Source organism: Mustela lutreola, chromosome 1 (assembly GCF_030435805.1).
Source record: "Mustela lutreola isolate mMusLut2 chromosome 1, mMusLut2.pri, whole genome shotgun sequence".
In the NCBI taxonomy this organism is placed as follows: domain Eukaryota; kingdom Metazoa; phylum Chordata; class Mammalia; order Carnivora; family Mustelidae; genus Mustela; species Mustela lutreola.
The window spans coordinates 239,480,555-239,501,863 of NC_081290.1; the positions used below are offsets into that span (position 1 = coordinate 239,480,555).

Genomic DNA, 21,309 nt, shown 5'->3' on the forward strand with positions numbered 1-21,309 from the left:
TAAACTGCTGGGCATGCTGTTCGGCATACACATTCCAGTTCAGTGTTTGCCTGGTCAGATCCAGCTCTTTTCTAGATCCCCAGCAGCCCTGTGCTCAGTGCAATGAGTTCCTACCCAGGGAACCAAGCTATTGGAGGCTATGGTAAATGCGGCAAGAATTTAAACACCCAAGTATCTTGGCTATCTTCACTTTTTTTAACCTCCTGAATTAAGAACTACATCTTGCACCTTACCTGTGACAAGCATCTCACACTGCTGTTCCCTGGTGTCACATTAATCTTCAAAACACTGCTTTGCCCATCACTCCTTCTCTCAAAAATCTTTAAAAGTCAGACAGTGTGTATAGGATAAAATTACAGCTCCTGAGCCAGTATTCAAGCTGACCAGTCCACTTCAGCTTAACTTCCCACATCCCATTACGGAAGGCAGCTGCGGAAGCACAAGCTTTAGACGGAGACAACCGGGAGTTAGAACTCCGGCTCTACCACTCACTGCTTGTGTGATCTTGAGCAAGTTACTCATCTTCTGGAATCCTCTCTTTAAAACAAGAATCCCCTCTCTCTAAGACAAGAATGACAATACCTACTTCATATGACTAGAGGATGAGAGAGAGCACGGCATGTGGCACAGAGTAAGATGCTCAGAAAGTATTACTTTTCTCACCAGCTCCAGTCCAAATGACCTAGTCTCTCTCTTCTTGGAAATTCTCCCCAGGATCTATATTTCTCTCTCCCTTGGAAACTCTCCACCAGTTTCAGGGCCACACTTTGCTTTAATGCCTAATTGAAAACCTTTCTCTTCTAGGAAACACACTGGCTCATAATCATTTTCCCCTCTGAGCTTCTATAACTAATTCTTATATTCTAAGCAAAGGGATTGGGATCGAAATTTTTTATTCTTCTCTTTTGTATCACTCCTCTTTATTCAATAAGTCCACAAACCCAATAGCAAAGTTTTTACTAATTATCAATCACTAAGTTTTCCATAAGAAATACTTTAAAGAGAATACCACTCCCCATATACACTTGAACAAATCTCCCCCATATCATATGGAGTTTTTTTCCAAAGGTAAGAGTTACCAGATAAATGGAAAGGAAGTTTGTACCTAGGAAGTCACAGAGGAACGCTCAAACAAGCCAGCAGAGTCCAGGAAGCCTTTACTTCACTCCCTGCATTCAACAGGCTCCTCCTGAGCTCTTCCTTTGTGCAGTCCTTAATTCAGAACTAGAGACAGACTGTGACCAATTTGGACTCTACTTCTGATCAGCTTTCTGAACCTAAACCATTTCTGATTCTTTAGATGTGCCTGTTTCTGAAAAATCTCATCAGTAAAATAATTTACTTTCTGAAAATACTACCTGGGGGGGGGGGGGGGGGAACAGTAACACAGTCATTTGGGTTTTAATCTTGCGGCCCTATCCCAGGACGGTCAGTCCAAGTGTGTGGATTTAAGAGATAACTCGAGCTGTCCTGGAGGTGAAATAATGACACCTCTCCCATTCCCAAGACCCTGATATCTAAACCACAGAAACACCTGCATAGGGATAAAATCAAGAACTAGACTAAGGCGGCATTAAGCAAATTCTCTCACTTAGAAGGGAAGAAGTTGTTTTATTCATATTCAAGTAACTGTAAACATTCATATAAAGGTCCCAGAAAAATAAGCTCTTTAGAAACATTTGAAAATGTTCACTCCCTTGAATCCTATTAAATTCCTAAATTCTTGGATAAGGTAGCACAAACATTGGCTAAAGTGTATTATTCCATTAGTCTTGAGTCACTTAAAAAATACATCTTTAATACTTAGTGCACTTTTAAGGAGAAGGACAAAAATGGAAAGCTAATCAGTCACAAAGAGTCGCAGTTTAATTTGCTGAAGTGATAGAGTGCAAAGTTAATTTTCCTTTGTTTGAGTTCCGTGTGTGTGTGTGTGTGTGTGTGTGTGTCCGTCCGTCCCTCAAGGAGCCTGCATACAAGCTACCACAGCTCCAGGTAAGGGCTCGACAGCCACAGCAGTGCAGCTCGGGTGAGCCCAGGGGACGAGGCGGCTTACCGAGCCCACTCCCGAGACAGCCTGCAGTCTCCTCGCTGCACGCAGCTCTGTACTTCCCTAGACCCTGGTCTCGCGGCTCCCCACCCCCAACTGTGTGGCCCTAGCCTGCCGGAAAGCACAGCCTGCCCCGACCAACCGCCGGGAGGGCAGTCCCCACCACCCCGGGAAGCTGCCCCTCCGCCCTGCTCCTCCGCTCCTGCAGAGGCCCCGCGAGTGTGGGCGCTCGGCGCGAATACTTACGGAGCTGGAACTCGGCGGAGGCTAGGAGCGGTGAAGAGCGGGGAAAGGACTAGGGCTGCAGCGGCGGGCAGGGCGCGGCAGAGCGGAACCCGCGCCCCTCCTGGAGTAAGGGCACGGGCAACCCTTCCTTCCTCCAGCCGCCCCCCCCCCTTCCCAACACGCGGGAAGACCGGCTTCGAAAGCCGGGGTGGCGACCGGACGCACTTACCTCTGAGCTCCCCAGCCAGGCTGGGCGCTCGCACCGACGGGGGCTTGTCTGGAGCCGCGCAGCCCGGGGGAGGAGCCGCTCCGGGAGAGAGGGCGGTGGTCCGGCAGGCATCCGCGCCCCAGGCTGTGGCCCGGCTGGAGGGAGAGAGATGGGAGGGAGCACGGATTTGAGTGGAGGGGGGCGTGGAGGAGGTGTGCCTCCACCCGAGACAGAGAGGGTGGGCGGCTGGAACCCGGTAGAGGGGTGTGCTCCGAGGCACTGAAGAGAACAAGAAAACCGCGCAGAGAGTACGGAGCCGGGAGGCAAGGGGGTGGGGGGAGGGACCCGGGCTGGGAAAATGGGGGTGGTGGACAGGATGAGGAGTTGGCCCGCAACTGGTCGGCCCTCACCTCGGCACCATCCGAACAAGAATTGTCTGTATCTGGAGCAAAGCACAAGGGGGTCTGAAACTTTATGTCATTTTCTCATACACACGTGACCCCCCTGCAGTCCAGATGGTTTCAATCACTGGAGGAAAAAAGCGGATCTGCTGGTATGCATGAAAAGCCGGAGCTGGGAGAGTCTGGGAAAAGCTGCCTGTACAGCTTGCCTGCCTTCAAACAAACCGATGAGCTCTTTCCGTTCTCCCAGCCCCCGGCCTGGGGGAGCCCTGCAAAACCCAAAAAGACATGACAAGAAGCTACATTTGGAACTGCAGCCGTGGCCGAGAAATTCTGAAAACGCAAAGCTTCCAATGAGTCTGATCTGAACCAAAAGTTCAGAGGGCATTCAGAGATTTTAAGTACTCCATTTAGCTTGCAAAACCCAGCACTCGAATAGGGTGTCATTAAATAAGCAATGGAATACTAGCAGTGAGAATCTGTGATTTATTAGTGGAATTCCAAAAGACATTGTTAACTCAGTGTGACAATCCACTTGGAAAAGAATAACGCAAACCACTTAAAATCCAAAGCCATACATACTTGGTGGGATGTTAGGAAGCCATGTAACCCAATTTCTCATCCCATAAATCACTATAAATAGACCTTGATATTGTAATGCATAAAATTGACTTTTACAAACCTAGTTAGAATTTGAAGGAGCAAATGCGCATGAATGAGCATAAACAGGCTATAAGGCTGAGACATGTTTCACAGCCCAAGCCAAGTCAGTTGTCATATATCCTAAAGAGGGATTTGCTCAGCTGTGGGACAAGAATAAAAAACGATGGGTATTTTAAGATATATCCTGGAAATAATTGTATTTGTTCATGATAGAGCAGAAATAGTGGCAAGAAACAAACTGATAAAATCTATTGTTCCTTTACTCCAAAAAGATATTAATATCTTTTTGGAGTATATCTAGTACTAACTTTTTTTTTTTTTTACAGAGATCACAAGTAGGCAGAGAGGCAGGCGGAGAGAAGAGCGGGCAGCAGGCAGCAGGCTCCCCGTTGAGCAGAGAGCCCAATGTAGGGCTCGATCCCAGGACCCTGGAATCATGATCAGAGCCAAAGGCAGAGGCTTTAACCCACTGAGCCACCCAGGTGCCCCTAGTATTAACTTTTTACCTTATAAGTAGTAGTGCCAAAAGATAACACTTGGCCTTTTTAGTAGAAGGCTTTATATACAGTGTGACACAGTTGTCTGTGTTTGAAAAATATATCTGTTTTTGGTAAAGTGAATTGGTTCTTCATTAGGAAAACCCAAGATTTTCGTTGTTGAGGCAACTGGAAAATACAGGGGAAAACCTAAAATAGGGTAAGTCAGAACAATGTTTACTCCAAATTCAAAATCTAGCAGCGAGTTTCTTCTCTAGTTCAGTAAAGCACTTGAACCCTTCAGGAAACATACATGGATGGACTTAGGATTCTCCAATCTTCAGTCTCCAATTAGGGTGGTTCTGTCCACCACAAGCAATAAGAGAACTCGTGTAGAAGAATCCTTAGGGAACACAAGCCACAGAATTTAATAATGTTCCAGGCAAATTCTACCTGTAGCTCCCTAAGCTGTGGAAGGAGGTTCTTAAGTTTCCTACTTACAAAACTATTAAAATTCCTATCAGAATCCTGTTTTTCTAGTGAGTGACATCTGTGAAGAAAGCATGGAGGTTTTCTTTACACAGACGGTCAACTGTTTTCACCTCTAGCAACCGCTGCCTCTTACTGCCTCTTACTGGTCGGATCGCTAACAATGTAGGAGGGCAATCATGAGATGTAAATAGTTGCTCCTTTTGTTGGGTGCTCTTCCAAATTATGCATATAACTTTTTTAATTCTTAAGAAAAAACCTTAAGAAAGCAAAATAACATCCCTTAAATTTTCTAAATACAGGATGCCTGTTAAGCATCTGCCTTCAGTTCAGGTCATGACCCCAGAGTCCTGGAATGGAGCCCCACTTTGGGCTTCCTGCTCAGTGGAGATTCTGCTTCTCCCTATGCCCTTCACCCTGCTTGTGCACTCTCTCACTCTCTCTCAAATAAATAATTTTATTTTTTTTAAAGAAAAATAAAATAAAAAATAAAAAATTTTTCTAAATATAACCTAAATATTGTCTTAAGTCTAACTCCACAGATTTCAGTATTAGTCAATTAATACTGGCCAAAATTTTATTAGAGACACTGACATCTGAAATGTTTTTAAAGTTGTTTTAAATGGTGCTAATTAAGTAATTTGCATTCATCTAAAGTCCACATCACTTGACCAAGCTAAGGGAGATGGAAGCTCTGTGAGGTCTGGGACCAGGTCTGTTTTACTAATAATTATACCATATGTGCCTAGTACAGTGCCCAGCATGAAACGGGTGCCTGATACATAGATGCTGTTTGAGTAAATGAAAGGTAAATAAGACCACTCCCCATAAGGCTACAATCCTGTGGAGGCATGTGCCTTGTAAACAACAGAATGAAAGAACACCTTTAGGAAGGATACTAGCAACAGAAAAGAGGTAGAGGTAATTAGCATTATAGCTTTGGGCTTTACTCACAATATATTCAGAAATATTCAGAGACTGCTATAAATAAAAAGCATTTATAGGAGGAATTTAGTATATTTAGTGCCTCATTTAGGGATCTCACAGATACATTTTCCCATGTCCCCATTTTTCAGTCCCCTCAACACAGAGCCAAGACAAGATGTGAGCGTAAACATCCTGGCTCTAATTTGGATAGTATGAATACTGTTCCTTTCATCCTCTTTCATACATCTCCTCCACCCCCAAGCCATTTCCTCTGTACTGTCTTCTGTCAGTCTAATGAAAGTTTCCTAATCTTTAGAAGCAGTAGCTTTGCTTCTCTTTGTGTGGAGAAATACAATATGCTTTGATTACATGGTTATATTCTATACAGATGCCTGGCAACACATCTTATAGCTAAGAGTCTGTTTAATATTTTAACTTTGAGGGACTTATGATTCAACTATTTTGTTATATACCAAAATAGCACTTGACATCACAGAGATGGGCTTTACTTCCTTTTGCTATTTTAAATCCTGCACTTAAACATTGTAAGTAGTTTGGGTTTTCTAGTACATAGATTTTGCTTGGGTGTGGCTTTTTTTTTTTTTTTTTCTTTGAGAGACAAAGGGTTAAGATTTTTGAGGAAATCTTTCAGATTTGCAGGTCTAGTATTCATGAAGCAGTTATTTCCTCCTATGTACTCTGCCTATAATATTATACAAAGAGTCTTAGTTAAAGGGGCAATGGGAGGTTTATCTGTGCTTCATGATCCAAATAACCAGGTTTCTCTAAAGCAGGCAACTGGGCAAGAAGGTTGTCCTAGATGACCTTTACGTTTTCCAGGGCATGCTTTTCCACATATCATTTCCCTTTTTAAATTTTTTAATAAAGGGGCGCCTGGGTGGCTCAGTGGATTAAGCCGCTGCCTTCGGCTCGGGTCATGATCTCAGTGTCCTGGGATCGAGCCCCGCATCGGGCTCTTTGCTCAGCGGGAGCCTGCTTCCTCCTCTCTCTCTGCCTGACTCTCCGCCTACTTGTGATCTTTCTCTCTGTCAAATAAATTAATAAAATCTTTAAAAAAAAAAAAAAAAAAAATTTTTTAATAAAAATAGTATGTTTCATTTAAATAGCTAACCTTAAATGCTAAAGATCGAAATCATCCTAAAATGTTTTTTAGAGAAACTAATTACTAATTATTAATCCATAACTTCAATAAGTACTATTTAACCCAATCCTGCTTTCCATTCCACCTAAATTTGAGTAGAACCTCATTTCTAAAACACCCCATATTTACCCTTAAACTTTTTCCATAAGCTTTAAGACTTAAGGCCAGTTTCGACATAAAACAACTCCGACCTATAATCTCCAGAAGCCCAGCATGACTCAGAAGTAGCTATCATGACTGCAAAGGGATGACCTTGTCATTTCCTCTGGCATTTTACTTTCCTCTTTTCCAAGACTGTCAAAAGATGAATGCAGCTTACATTCACATAGATGCAACATCCGTAGAATGAATTCTTGTGATTAGTTTTTGCAGTCAGTAAAGCATAATAGCATGTACTAGACCACTAGTTCCTAAAGCTGAGAGCCCTTTGGAATCATCTAAGAAGTGTGTCAGAAATACAGACTCGGTCCCTAGTCCCAGACCTACAGAGTAAGAACTCCAAGGTTAAGAAACACTACACTAAATTAATTGTAAGATCTTTGTCATTTCTACATAGGCCAATTTTTCCTTAGAGCAAAGTCTCTCTATCACTACACACTCACACAGGCTTCCTAAAAGGAATCAAGCAAGATATTACATGAATTGAAACATAATATAGCTCTTTCCTTTATAATAAGCAACTCCTTTAGGTACAACTGCCTTTACCCTACCTCTGAAAGAAAAAAAATCGTTAAACTGAATGTTAAAAAAAAAAAAAAATCCTACTAACCAAAGTTTAACAAGATTTTAACAGATCATTGAGGAATCAGCATGTTTTGTTATACAAATATAGTGGTACTTATAAGTTACTGAAATTATTAATTACATTTCTATCTTTTGTAATCAAGTAAAATAATCCATAACAATTGACTAAATGTATATTCTATTAAAAGCTACTTAATTTTTAAATTTTATTTATTTATTTATTTGACAGAGGGAGAGAGACAGCAAGAGCAGGAACACAAGCAGAGGGAATGGGAGTGAGAGGGAGAAGCAGGTTTCCCGCTGACCAGGAAGCCCGATGTGGGATTCAGTCCCAGGACCCTGGGATCATGACCCCAGCTAAAGGCAGACACCCAACAACTGAGCCACCCAGGGGCCCCAAAAGCTACTGAGTTTTTAAATTGTAGGAGATAAGAAGCACAGAACCCAAAATTGTGTGCAAAAATTTTTGACATTGTGACTTTAAAAAACACAGATTAAAACATATACATATAGCCACCTGGGTGGCTCAGTGGTTTGAGCCTCTGCCTTTGGTTCAGGTCATGATCTCAGGGTCCTAGGACTGAGCCCCACATCGGGCTTCCTGCTCAGTGGGAAGCCTGCTTCCTCCTCTCTCTCTGCCTGCTGCTCTGCCTACTTGTGATCTCTCTATGTCAAATAAATAAATAAAATATTTTTTAAAAAATACATATATATGTAAGATATATACCTGGCTGAAAACTTGAAAACAGTATAAAAGAATATATAGAGGGTGCCTGGGTGGTTCAGTTGGTTAAGTGTCTGCCTTCAGTTCAGGTCATGATGGGATCATGTCCCACATCAGGGTCCTTGCTCAGCAGGGAGTCTACTTCTCCCTCTCCCTCTGCCTGCTGCCCCCCCACCCCCGCCACGCTTGTGCTCACTCTCAATAAATAAAATCTTTTTTTTAAAAAAGGATATATAGAGAAAGAGAAGTCTTCCTTCCCCCTCTTGTCCTCCCATTGCCCTCTCTTTAAGCAATCACTGAGTTTCTTGTATATTCTTCCAGAGATATTCAAAGGGAATGCAAAATTACTTATATGTGCATAATGCATTTTTGGGAGGAGAGGTCCATAACTGATAACAGATTATCAAAGAGATTAGCAATCTCAAAAAAGATAAGAATCACTGTTCCAGAGCAAGACTAAGGTTTCATGCTCTACTCTAGTCCACTGGTAGGATTAGCAGAATAGCAACCTTCAGTTTGCTTATGAGTATTACTATGCACAATTCCAGACTACAAAATAGCTTCAGCAAGCAATGTTGGTTAACATGCAGATGTGGTTATAAAATGCCACATCTGTTTGTAAATAACTTCCTTATTTTTATGTTTTTCTTAAACAAACCCTCCAATGAAATAGTTCCTTCTGTTACTGTATTAACAGACTGGGAGTGAAAATATGGCAGATACTTTTCTCTCAAAACCTGAAAATTTTCTTTTGGAATAAAAGAAAGATTTTATCTGTATCTATAGAGAATTTAAAGGGGAAAAGTAACTTAGTACTCCTGAGAGGAATAATTAACATAAAGAACATAAATTACAAGGTTATTAATAAAGATCTCAAGAACCATATGTTTTAAGATAAATGTTATTTTTGTCAAGATGGTAAATCTAATTTGGATTTCAATGATTATTACTTTCTTAAGTGTTATAATTTGGATTTTAACATAAAACTACAATACGTTATTAGTTTTTTATTCTTTTTTTCTCTCTCCCTCTCAAAACAATTTATTTTTTTTAAGGGGGTAAATTTTTTTTACCCCCTTGCTCATAGTAGAATCTGTTTCCTTGCCTGAATACCATGCAGTGTCTTTCACTCCTCCCCTCCTAAGTGCATGAGAGATATAATAAATAAGATCAAGTTTCTTTTCCTATAACCAGTTTACAAAAAGGTTCAGTCTGACCTAGGTCCATTTATGTTTTGCTCTGTAATACTGTTTGGGGTTTTATTCCAAATGCCAGACTATTTATTATTTATTTAAAGCAAATATTAGGATAGCAAGGCTGATGATACTGGGTAGGCTGTACCTGGGAGAGAATAAAGAATAAGATGAGATGTCGGCTGCTATTCAGATGGACAGGAACAAGACAAGGCTCAGAAGGCTAGAAGGTTTCCTCATTCGTATCTCTTGCTGAATGGTCCTTTTTCCTTCTCTCAGGGGCTTGAAGATAATTTTTGACTGGGAGAAATTAAAGTCTAAAACTTTACTGATTTGAAACACTAGTTCTCGATCTTTGTTCCAGTGGTATCAGTTTTAGATCTAATCAAATATCCTTAGATTAAAGAATGATTTACCTTTGGGGTGCTTGGGTTAAGCATCTGCCTTCAGCATGGGATAGAGCCCCACATTGGGCTCCCTGCTCAGCGGGGAGCCTGCTTCTCCCTGCTCTTGTGTTCTCCCTCACACAAGCAAATAAATAAACAAAATCTTTTTAAAAAATTTTTTTAATCTTTAAAATCTTTAAAAAAAAAAAAAGAATGATTTACCTTTTTAACTAAGTTCACTGAATTTTGTCCAGAAAGCATCCCTGAAATAAAAATTTTGAGAATGTGATACCTTCCATTTATTTTCCAGATTACTTCCAAAAAAAAAAAAAGAACCCATAGCAAATGAGAAAAAAAAGGCGATAGCTATTTATTTGTATCTTTATTCACTCAACCTTTACTAAACATCTGCAAAGAACTGTTTTTGACATCATGTAGAATAAAAGAGTAAGTCATATAAGCATATCTAAAATCTAGTGAGGAAGTTATATATAAACAACTAGTCAGAATAAAATATGTGGTATAAAAGAGATAAAGAGGAGGAAACACTGGAATTTGAGAAGTAATAAGAGTTTCTTTCCAAGAACTGATGGAAGGAAGGTTGGAACTGAACCTTAAAAAACTGTTACAATTTCTATTTCAAAAAAATAGAAAAAAGGGGGAGATGATTCAAAACCAAAGAAATACCCTGAGCTGTAAAATACTAACTTTAAGAACAATGGCTGCTCCTCATTTAACTGGAGTAACAGAGGCTAAGAAGGCAAATCAGGTGAAAAACAGTTTGGCAGTTCCTCAAAAAGTTAAACATAGAATTACTCTATGACCCTACAATTCCAGTCCTATATATACACTACAAGGACTGAAAATAGGTTTCCAAATAAATAATTTTGTACATGAATTTTCATAGCACTATTCACAATAACCAAAAGGTAGAAACAACCCAAGTGTCCATCAATAGACAAACTGATAGACAAAATGTAGTATATTCATATAATGAAATATTATTTGGCCACAAAAAGGAATGAAGTACTGATACATTCTACAATATGGATGAACTTGGAAAACATTATACAAGTGAAAGACGCCAAACACAAAAGGCCACGTATCATATGATTCCATTTATATGTACTATCCAAAATAGGTAAATCCCTAGAGACAAAAAGATTAGTGGTTGCCAGGGGATGGAGGGAGGGAAAATGCGTAAGGGGTCTCCTTTGGGGGTGATGAAGATGTTTTGGAACTAGACAGAAGTAATGGTTGCTCAACATCGTGAACGTAATTAATGCCACTGAACCATACATTTTTAAATGGTTTTTATGAAGTTGTATGAAGTCCTCTTCAACTTTTAAAAAAATATGTAGATATGGGGTCCGTGGTAGATACAACAAATGCTTACTAATACTCTTCCCAGTCCCCAGACGTTTATATATTCCACTCACCCTGCAGTTAGGCAAGGCTATAGATTGTGAGCAGAAATGACATATTCCACTTCCAGGTCAAAGTACTTAAGAATGAGTGAGAGGGGCACCTGGTTGGTTCAGCATGCAACTCCTGCTCTTGGGGTCCTGAGTTCAAGCCCCACGCTGGATGTGGAGCTTATCTTAAAAAAGAGAGATAGAGAGAGAGAGAAAAGAGGAAGAAGAGATGTGCATATCTCTCTTCTCTAACCACAAAGCTCCAAAGCCATGGGGCAGAATGGGTCACTGAATAAACTAGTGCCTCCCTATTGATCCATGCTGGACATGTTGCAGGAGTAGGAAATAGACTTTTATTGTCTTAAGCCAGGAGGTTGTTACTGCAGCATAAGCTAAATGTCCTTTGACAGGATCAGATCTAGGAAGGCCAGGAAAGCAATATGAAGAAATTTGAATCTTATTCTGAAGGGCAGTGTTTTTGAGGAAATGAGTAACATGATGTGCATTTCTTTTTTTTTTTTTTAAAGATTTTATTTATTCGGGATGCCTGGGTGGCTCAGTTGGTTGGGCAGCTGCCTTCGGCTCAGGTCATGATCCCAGCATCCTGGGATCGAGTCCCACATCTGGCTCCTTGCTCAGCAGGGAGCCTGCTTCTCCCTCTGCCTCTGCTACCACTCTGCCTGCCTGTGCTCTCTTTCTCTCTCTGACAAATAAATAAATAAAATCTTTAAAAAAAAAGATTTTATTTATTCATTTTGAGAGAGAGAGCATGAGAGAGAGTATGAGAGAGAGCATGAGCGGTGGTGGGGGGCAGAGGGAGAAACTGACTCCCCACTGAAGAAGGAACCCAATCCCAGTACCTCGAGCCAAAGGCAGATGCTTAACTGACTGAATCACCCAGGTACCCCCACGATGTGATTTGAGGAAAAAATTCTGGAGGTAGTGTGCAGAGTAAGTTAGAAACAAAGATGGTCTTCAGCCTTGGAGTTCATTAGAAATTGCCTGAGAACTGTAGTCATCTCCCAATTTTTTTATATTTCTAAAGAATAAAATATGTGTTCTCAGGGGGAAAAATCATCTGAGGAGTTTGTAAAAATGGAATGCTGTAGTCCAGGGTATCTCCATAGAGATTCTGATTCAGAATCTCCAGAGGTAGGGTCTGGACACTTAGAACTATAAAAAGTTCTATGGGAGATTCTAGACTACAGGTTAGAATCAAGGGGAATATGTCTACTAATTCAGGGATGACAAAAGTTACATGCTTAGTGGATTCAAATAAACAGGATAATAGAATAACTATTTTCGGGGCGCCTGGGTGGCTTAGTGGGTTAAGCCGCTGCCTTCGGCTCAGGTCATGATCTCAGAGTCCTGGGATCGAGTCCCGCATCGGGCTCTCTGCTCAGCAGGGAGCCTGCTTTCCTCTCTCTCTCTGCCTGCCTCTCCATCTACTTGTGATTTCTCTCTGTCAAATAAATAAATAAAATCTTTAAAAAAAAAAAAAAAAAAAAAGAATAACTATTTTCTTGACAAATAGAATGATAAATGTTTAGGGAGTTTCTGTTAAAATAGTTATGAAAAGGTTACTCACACTAACGTTTGTATAGTCATGGTTATGACTTTGAAAATGTAAACACCAGTTAGATGAGGGTGACATTTCATATGTGTCTACTCTATCACTAGCTGATAGCATACCCCAGCATCTCTGATAGGCTGGGAAACATGGCTGACGTATTATAGTCAAAGGACTGGAAGGCCAAGATCTTTCCAGCACTTACATCCATCTTACTCTCCTTTTTTTTCTTTTCTTGCAGGATAAACTAGCATTCCATCCTGTCTGTAGTTCCCTCCTCCTCACTGGGTATCTAACTCATCAACCAACTTTCAAGTCATCAAGACTTAAAGAGCCAGTATTTAAGGGCTCAAAAAGTCTGGGTTACAGATACATTGGAAACTGTCACTCTAAACTTCGTGTGTGTGTGTGTGTGTGTGTGTGTGTGTGTGTGTGAGAGAGAGAGAGATTTACTACCAATTGTGATTTATTAAGAGCCTCAACTTTCCAGCATACAGATTTTTTTTTCTTTTTTTAAGATTTTACTTACTTATTTGAGAGAGAGAGAGAACATGAGCCAGAGGATGAGGCAGCAGCAGCAGCAGAAGCAGACTCCCTATGGAACAGGGAACCCGACATGGGGCTCAAACCCAGGACCCTGAGGTCATGACCTGAGCTGAAGGCAGATGCTTAACTAACTGACCCACCCAGGGGCCCCTAGCATGCAGATTCTGATAACTGTGAAGAAACAGATCTTTTGCCAACCAAAATTCAGTTTTGCAAAAACAAATTTTCGGAGCATCTCGGGAAAAAATGATCTCTGATAAACAAAGAACATTGAAGTTGAATGACAAAAAGTAACTTTGCCATTTCTGAAACCCTCCTGAAAGGTGCAAAAGAAATTGACAGGTTTCACTAAAAACCTCCTCCCAATACTGACTAATACCCAACTGTTCTTTTTACTTATTCTTAGTGATTTAGATTCTTTTCTTGCCTTCCACAGCAACTCTTGGACCTCCTAGACTGATCTCTTAATTGTTCATCTCATTGTCTTTTTCTTCTACCTGATGGGAAATTTCACATTTTTTTCCTTCAAACTCTTCTATCAAACTCTACATCTTAACACTGGCTTCAGGCAGTCTATGCTCTAACTCATTAATAACTTGTCATTCTGCAAAAATGTCAAGAAAGCTAACACTTTTGATAAGCCCAATTTGAAGGTCACCTCTTCAGCAAAGCCTTCTCCTACCCCTAGGCAAAATGAATTACTCCCTCTCTTTATACCAACCACAGTTCACAGCCCATAACACCTGTTCACAAGTACTGTTCACCATGCTCCAATCTGTTGATTCTGCTAGAATGTGCAGCCCTTAAAGGTATATCCATCTTCAACATCTAGTAAATGGCAGGTACCCAATAAATAGCTATTGCAATATAGTAATTTCTGGATTTTTTTAAAAGATTTTATTTATTTTAGAGAGGGAGAGTGAGTGCACAAGTGCAGAGGGAGTGGGATGGAAAGGCAGAGGGGAAGGGAGAAGGGCAACTAGACTCCCCGCTGAGAACAGAGCTCTACCAGGGCTTATTCCTGAGATTCTGACCTCAGCTGAAACCAAGAATTGGACACTTAACCGACTGAGCCACCCAGGAGCCCCTACAGTAATTTCAAAAGAATATATGGTATTAATATTTGACTGTGTAATCATTAGCTAAGTAAATAAAGAATGTAATGAGAAACCTAACCCACTAGAAAAAATTACATAAGCTTAAAAATGCACCTGGGGACATTTTTAATCTTAAAAGATGATTATTTTTTAACCAAACACTCCCAATCTTATCCAAAGGTACATTCTTCTTAGTCACTTACACATATGCAAATTCATAATTTAAAAAGCTAATTCACTTTTAAATCATCTGCTTACCCAAGCAGGCCCCTGAACAGTTTCCTTAGAATACAGAATATATTTGTTGTTGCTGTTTATTTATTTTTTTTTAAGATTTTCTTTATTTATTTGACAGATAGAGATCACAAGTAGGCAGAGAGGAAGGCAGAGAGAGAGAGAGGAGGAAACAGGCTCCCCGCTGAGCAGAGAGCCCAATGTGGGACTCGATCCCAGGACCCTGAGATCATGACCCGAGCTGAAGGCAGCAGCTTAATCCACTGAGCCACCCAGGCGCCCTGTTGTTGCTGTTGAAAATAACCAAAAATAAGGGGCACCTGGGTGGCTCAGTGGGTCGGGCCTCTGCCTTCGGCTCAGGTCGATCCCAGGGTCCTGGGATCGAGCCCTGCATCAGGCTCTCTGCTCTGCGGAGAGCCTGCTTCCTCCTCTCTCTCTGCCTGCCTCTCTGCCTACTTGTGATCTGTCAAATAAATAAATAAAATCTTAAAAAAATTATTTAAAATAACCAAAAAAAGCAAAAAAAGAGATTTTTTAAAAAATATATCACCCATATAAAAATGTTAGTAATGGGTAGCCAACTCTCTGGTAATTTTTTTCAGAAATGTTAAATGATTAATGAGTGAGGAACAGAAAGACACTCCTGAACACTAACTACTGCACAGCTACCTGAGGGTATTAAAAGGCTGAATAAAGAATGTTCATTCGTATACAGGGATTTAAGCACTGTTATGGGCTTTTTGTTTACTTTAGTTTTGGTTTGATTTTCTTTTTAAAACTATGCCCAGGGACGCCTGGGTGGCTCAGTTGGTTGAGCGGCTGCCTTCGGCTCAGGTCATGATCCCAGCGTCCAGGGATCGAGTCCCACATCGGGCTCCTTGCTCCGCAGGGAGCCTGCTTCTCCCTCTGACTCTTCCTTCCACTCTGTCTGCCTGTGCTCTCACTCGCTCTCTCTCTGACAAATAAATAAATAAAATCTTAAAAAAAAAAAAAAAAAAAAAAAAAAACTATGCCCTAATGCCAAATCTTACATTTTTTTTTTCTTTTTCCTGTTGAACTGATGCTATGTTAAGATATAAGCACAAACATCTCATAAGTGTTTTAAATCCATCCAATTGTTTGAGAAGGCATACGTGCTGGGCCAATGAAGCCAAAACATTAGAGCTAGGAATTTTGATGAAGATAATAATTGCTTACAGACCAGCTTGTTTTAACTTGCTGAACAAAGAACACAATTTTATACCACATTTTCATCACAGGCTTCTTCTCTGCATAATCACTACTATAATGAACACTTTTAAAAGGGAGATTATCTACAGGTTAAAGAGTAAGGAAGTTATCAATTAGATTCCATCATCTTCAAAATTTCACTTACTCAAACTTTACATTAATTAAAAAAATTTTTTTTTTAGCTGGCCTAAGCACTGTTTAGAATCTTTACAAACCATTTATTTAGTATGCATAGCATAAATCTAAGAACAAAGACACTTAGTTAATTTCTAAATAACCCTAGATGGCTCTATAGCCTAGGACATGTCAATAGTTCTTTTTTTTTTTTAAGATTTTATTTATTTATTTGACAGAGAGAGAAAGAGAGAGATAACAAGTAGGCAGAGAGGCAGGCAGAGAGAGGGGAAAGCAGGCTCCCTGCTGAGCAGAGAGCCTAGTGCAGGGCTCGATCCCAGGGCCTTGGGATCATGAACTGTACTGAAGGCAGGGTCTTAATCCACTGAACCACCCAGTTCAATAATTCTTTGTGCCTTTGTTTACTTCTAGGACATCCCTATACAGTAAAAGAGTTTCATCTTTCTCACATCTGAAAGCTGCACTCAGGCTTTGTGCCTATGTCAGGAGTTACTCCCTCTCCCATTAAGTTACTTTCATCACTGGCAGACCCCTGCAATGATTCAGTCTTCAACCAATATTTGTTACGGACCTACTTACTCTGTGACAGGCAGTGCAGGAGAGGTGCAGATGAGCTCTGTCTCTAAGAGGACAGTAATACTAGTTCCTGACTAACTGAGAGGATTGTCTCAGTCATTCTGCTTGTTTCACCCAACTTTGGATTTCCTATTCTTTACTTCCTCTGGAATACATAGCTGGAAGTCCTAACAATTAAGGTGGTGTAGATCCACAGAATAGGGCCGAGGCCATCAGTCAGTAATCAGATTGTTACTGGGCCAGGCAGTCTGGGAGCCAACATCGTTTCAAGACAGAGATAAGAAGTCATGGAAGGGACCAACGTCACCAATTCACAAGACCAAGATAATTCTTTGTGCATGATACAGTGGTGACCCTAGCTTTGCTGAATCATTTTGCCCTTATAACTCCAGCCTCTAAGACAGAACGCTCTGGATGCTGGACTCTATTAACTCTTTATTCCCTTAATGCAGGCGACCATTCATCTCAGCACATAAGCCTTCAGTATCAGTTGTGTAAAAGCAGGACCATGTCTTCCAACTATGTCTGAAACCTTGTGAATTACAGAGAGAAAGGGAGGGTAGGGAATGAGAGACCTGTGTTGTCCAGAGTATCAAGGGGACAGATTCTAATGGCAGACCTTGAATTTGAGACTCCAAACTTTGGACATGTGCTTATCGTTCTCGATCTATCCACCCCATTGGTGTTTGCATGCCAGTCTCCTGTACTCTCTGTCTCTGATGTGTTGCTTGCTCTAATCCTTGCCATTCAGAAGTCATCTTGTTCTGATCCATGGCCTTGTTCTGATTTTGGATCAGAGCAAGAGGACCTAAATTTGCTCACATGTAACTATAGTAGGTATCTCAAGTTATTATATCTTTCTGTATCTCAAATTTCTCACCTTTAAATTAATACATTTGCCATCATATTCCCTCAAAGATACATTTATACTTAATTGAAATAACATGCATTCTGGGATCACAATAAAGTTATAATATGCTCCTGTATTCCTAACTATGTAGTAAGTATTAAAAACATTTAAAATATTAAAAAACAAATTGACTTCCTAAAAAGAATAAAAATTTTGAGTAATTAATTTTTTAGTTTTTATTTATTTATTTGACAGAGAGAGAGGCTATAAGCAGGGAGAGGGGCAGAGGGAGAGAAACCTGGGATCATGACCTGAGCTGAAAATAGATGCTTAACCAACTGAGCCACCCAGGCCCCAATTATATACATATATTTTTTTTAAAGATTATTTATTTATTTATTTATTTAACAGACAGAGATCGCAAGTAGGCAGAGGCAGGCAGAGAGAGAGGCGGAAGCAGGCTCCCTGCTGAGCAGAGAGCCTGATGTGGGGCTCGATCCCAGGACCCTGAGATCCTGACCTGAGCCGAAGGCAGAGGCTTTAACCCACTGAGCCACCCAGGCACCCCCCCCAACTATATTTTTAAAATATAATATCTACCTCACTTCCCCAAATATTTCTGTAATGTTATATGAAAGAAAAAGAAAAATATTATAAGTAAATTAAGTAGAGCATACTCTTTCAAAGAAACTCAATAATGGGTTCTGTTTCTTAATGAAGAGGGATTTTAAAAAGGTTAAAAATTATCCCATTATTAATCTTATGGGAAAAGAATATTCTAATTACATTGGATTAACTCACTTTAAGGCTTTGATGTCTCTGCTAGTGAATTACTAAAGCAGATGCATTTTTTTTTTAAGAATTTAAAGACACAAGAATTTTCATTGTGCTAATACAAAGAGTAGACTCTAAAGTGTTATATATAAAGTATGCTTCAAAAATTTAAAAGAGTTAAAGGAGATTCCTCATCTCAATTCCTAGGAGATGCTGTATCTGGAAGGGTAAACAGAAGCAAATAGTTTTCTGAAATTGAGCCAAGGCTACATGTCAACTGCCTGGCAGGAAATGCTTTTGGAGGGCCTAGATAAACACACCATCATCTTTTTTAGGAAAAATCTTCTCTTTTAGATTCTTACAGAGCAAATGTACTGAGTTTAAACTAGCATCATAAACACAATAAGAAGAAAAGGATTTTTAAATTGTGGTACCTATAGGATCTATGTCAATTAAGTGATCTGTCCTTCACTTTTAACATACATGAACCTCACTGTTTAGCAATCATAGACTCAATACATGCTTGCTGAAATTTGTGATATATTAAACCTTATCTTTCCATTAATTTTCATTATGAATTTGGGGAAGCTTTATCTTATGAGACATTTTCATTTAGCACTAGCTCTTCCTGGCATCCTGGGATCGAGTTCTACCTACATCAGGGTCCCTGCTTCTCGGGGAGCCTGCTTCTCCCTCTGCCTCTGCCTCTCTCTCTCCATAAATAAATAAATAAAACCTTAAAAAAATAAAATAAAAAAAGAAAGCAGTAGCTCTTAATATTTTTGTATTATATGATGATATTTTCTTGCATTTTTTTTTTAAGATTTCATTTATTTATTTGACACAGAGAGAGATCACAAGTAGGCAGAGGCAGGCAGAGAGAGAGGGGGAAGCAGGCTCCCTGCACAGCAGGGAGCCTGATGCGGGGCTCAATCCCAGGAACCCGTGATCATGACCTGAGCCGAAGGCAGAGGTCTAACCCACTGAGTCACCCTGGCACCCCATTTTCTGGCATTTATATAGCAAAGTGTTTTTCAAAATTATTTCGTATCCATTATGTTAATTTTCATTTTAACATCTCATTTTCTAAGTGCTAGCATTGAGACCAAGCTAGGACTTATAAAATGAGATGTTAGTATAAAAATTAAGTCAAAGGGGCACCTGGGTGGCTCAGTGGATTAAAGCCTCTGCCTTCGGCTCAGGTCATGATCCCAGGGTCCTGGGATCGAGCCCCACATCGGGCTCTCTGCTCTGCGGGGAGCCTGCTTCCTCCTCCCTCTCTGCCTGCCTCTCTGCCTACTTGTGATCTCTGTCAAATAAATAAAATCTTTACAAAAAATTAAGTCAAAGATTACATTAGTCAGAGGACCACATCTAAAACCAATTAGTGTGAAATATTTTCAAGCACATTTCCTCTGTCCATGCTATGCATCAGATAATGGACCCCCAAATCCAACTACAGTATTTACTAAAATCATCCCTTGACCTCACCTGACTTTTATTTTCTTAAACTGCAAAAAGAATGATGAGGTTCTAGCTGTTGACTCAGAACACCTACTATTAGCTAGAAAGATCTTCTGCCTTGTGTCAAGCCTCAACTTTGGGGTCCTTCTTCACATTCTAATGCCATTACACACAACTTCTAATATCCCCCCAACCTGCTCCCTCCTTTCCAAATAGGACTTTTTTGCCTTACTTACTATTGGGCCCCATAGGGAAAAAAAATATATAGAAACTTTGTGTGTAGACCATTTTATGTTCTCTCCACAATGTGAAGAGGATGGTGTATGATGGGGAAAAAAAGTCACAAAACTGAATGAAGGATACAAATATTTGAATGTAAAGTGCTTATTTTAAATAATTACCCTATTATCTCTTAAATTTTTAAATGTATTTCTAATGGGATACACCTATAATTATAATTAGGTAAACTTACCATAGGCCAGGGAATATAACTAAAGTTTACTCTAAAACTGTTATAATTCTAACCCTAAAAATGTGGCTTCCTACTCAACTTGTGAGAGCTTCCTGAAATGGAAATACATCCCAGCATCAATACAGAACAAAGACTTAATGCATGACAACTGAATGAATAAAGGAATACTGACAGAAATAATAAATTTCATCCTAAGAGAACATATAAAAGTAAATTTAAGAGCATCAAGATTTGCATTTTGTGGGACGCCTGGGTGGCTCAGTTGGTTGGGCAGCTGCCTTTGGCTCAGGTCATGATCCCGGCATCCTGGGATCGGGTCCCGCATCAGACTCCTTGCTCCGCAGGAAGCCTGCTTCTCCCTCTGACTCTGCCTGCCACTCTGCCTGTGCTCGCTCTCGCTCTCTCTCTCTCTGACAAATAAATAAATAAAATCTTTTAAAAAAATTGCATTTTGAAAGGGTAGGAAGGATATAACATTGGAAAGAAACAGAAAGATCTAAATATTAATTTTTAAAAAGCTGTTGCATCTGTCAAGATATATTGTATCAGTTTTTAAGACATTAAAACTGTACATAACAGATAATTTCAGAATGATGGAGTAAGGAGATTGGCATGAATCATCTGTCCAAAGCAACAATAAAACTACAAAAAAATAGTCAAAATAAGCATATCAGCAATTTGGGGGGGCAGAAATTGACCAGAGGTGTACAACAGATTGAAAAGCACTTATTTTATAAATAAATAATAAAACTGCTGAACTTCTGTGAGGAAAGTGGGGATCTGGGACATCAGAGACTATTCCCATTCCCTATCCCTGACCCCAGCGCCAACACAGTAGTTCTGTTAAGACAGGACAAGCCATGAAGACCAGCAGTTCTGCACCTGGAGGCAATGACTTGATTTGGTATCCAGGGTATTGTCGGAAACAAGTGACCTTAGAAAACAAATGGTAAACAATCGGGAAAACTCAACATCACAGCTGGCTGAGACTATAGTATTGGTTGCAGCAAGCAACAGACCAGCCATAAATTTAACGATGGGATCCAGGAAACAAGTTCATCATAGTGGACCTTGATAAGCTCTCACGCATGTATCCTGGGTGGTCTGGAAGTTATGAATGGGTCCTAGGTATGCACTGCTGGAATGCGAGGTCTTGCACACAACAGAAAATAAAAATTGTAGCGGGCTTGATGAGGTGTTCCCCAACCTGTACACAGATCATTTGGCGAACCACTTACGTAAACTTGAGTTAGGCAAAGATTTCCTAGCTACTGAAAGCACAATCCATAGAAGGAAAAATT

General features: G+C 40.1%; 1 protein-coding gene across 4 annotated transcripts in view; it reads right to left on the minus strand.

Moving 5' to 3' along the window:
* Positions 1-21,309, minus strand: part of DENND2B (DENN domain containing 2B) — a 177,045-nt gene that overhangs the window by 153,433 nt on the left and 2,303 nt on the right. The window contains exons 1-2 of one of the 4 annotated variants that reach the window (XM_059135405.1): positions 2,891-2,943; positions 2,502-2,635 (exon numbers count right to left, since the gene is read on the minus strand). The gene's annotated coding sequence lies outside the window, so the exon portion shown is untranslated. Of the gene's footprint in view, positions 1-2,293; positions 2,418-2,501; positions 2,636-2,890; positions 2,944-21,309 lie in introns of those variants that run through there. The other 3 variants (XM_059135421.1, XM_059135395.1, XM_059135414.1) reach the window with 3 other exon arrangements.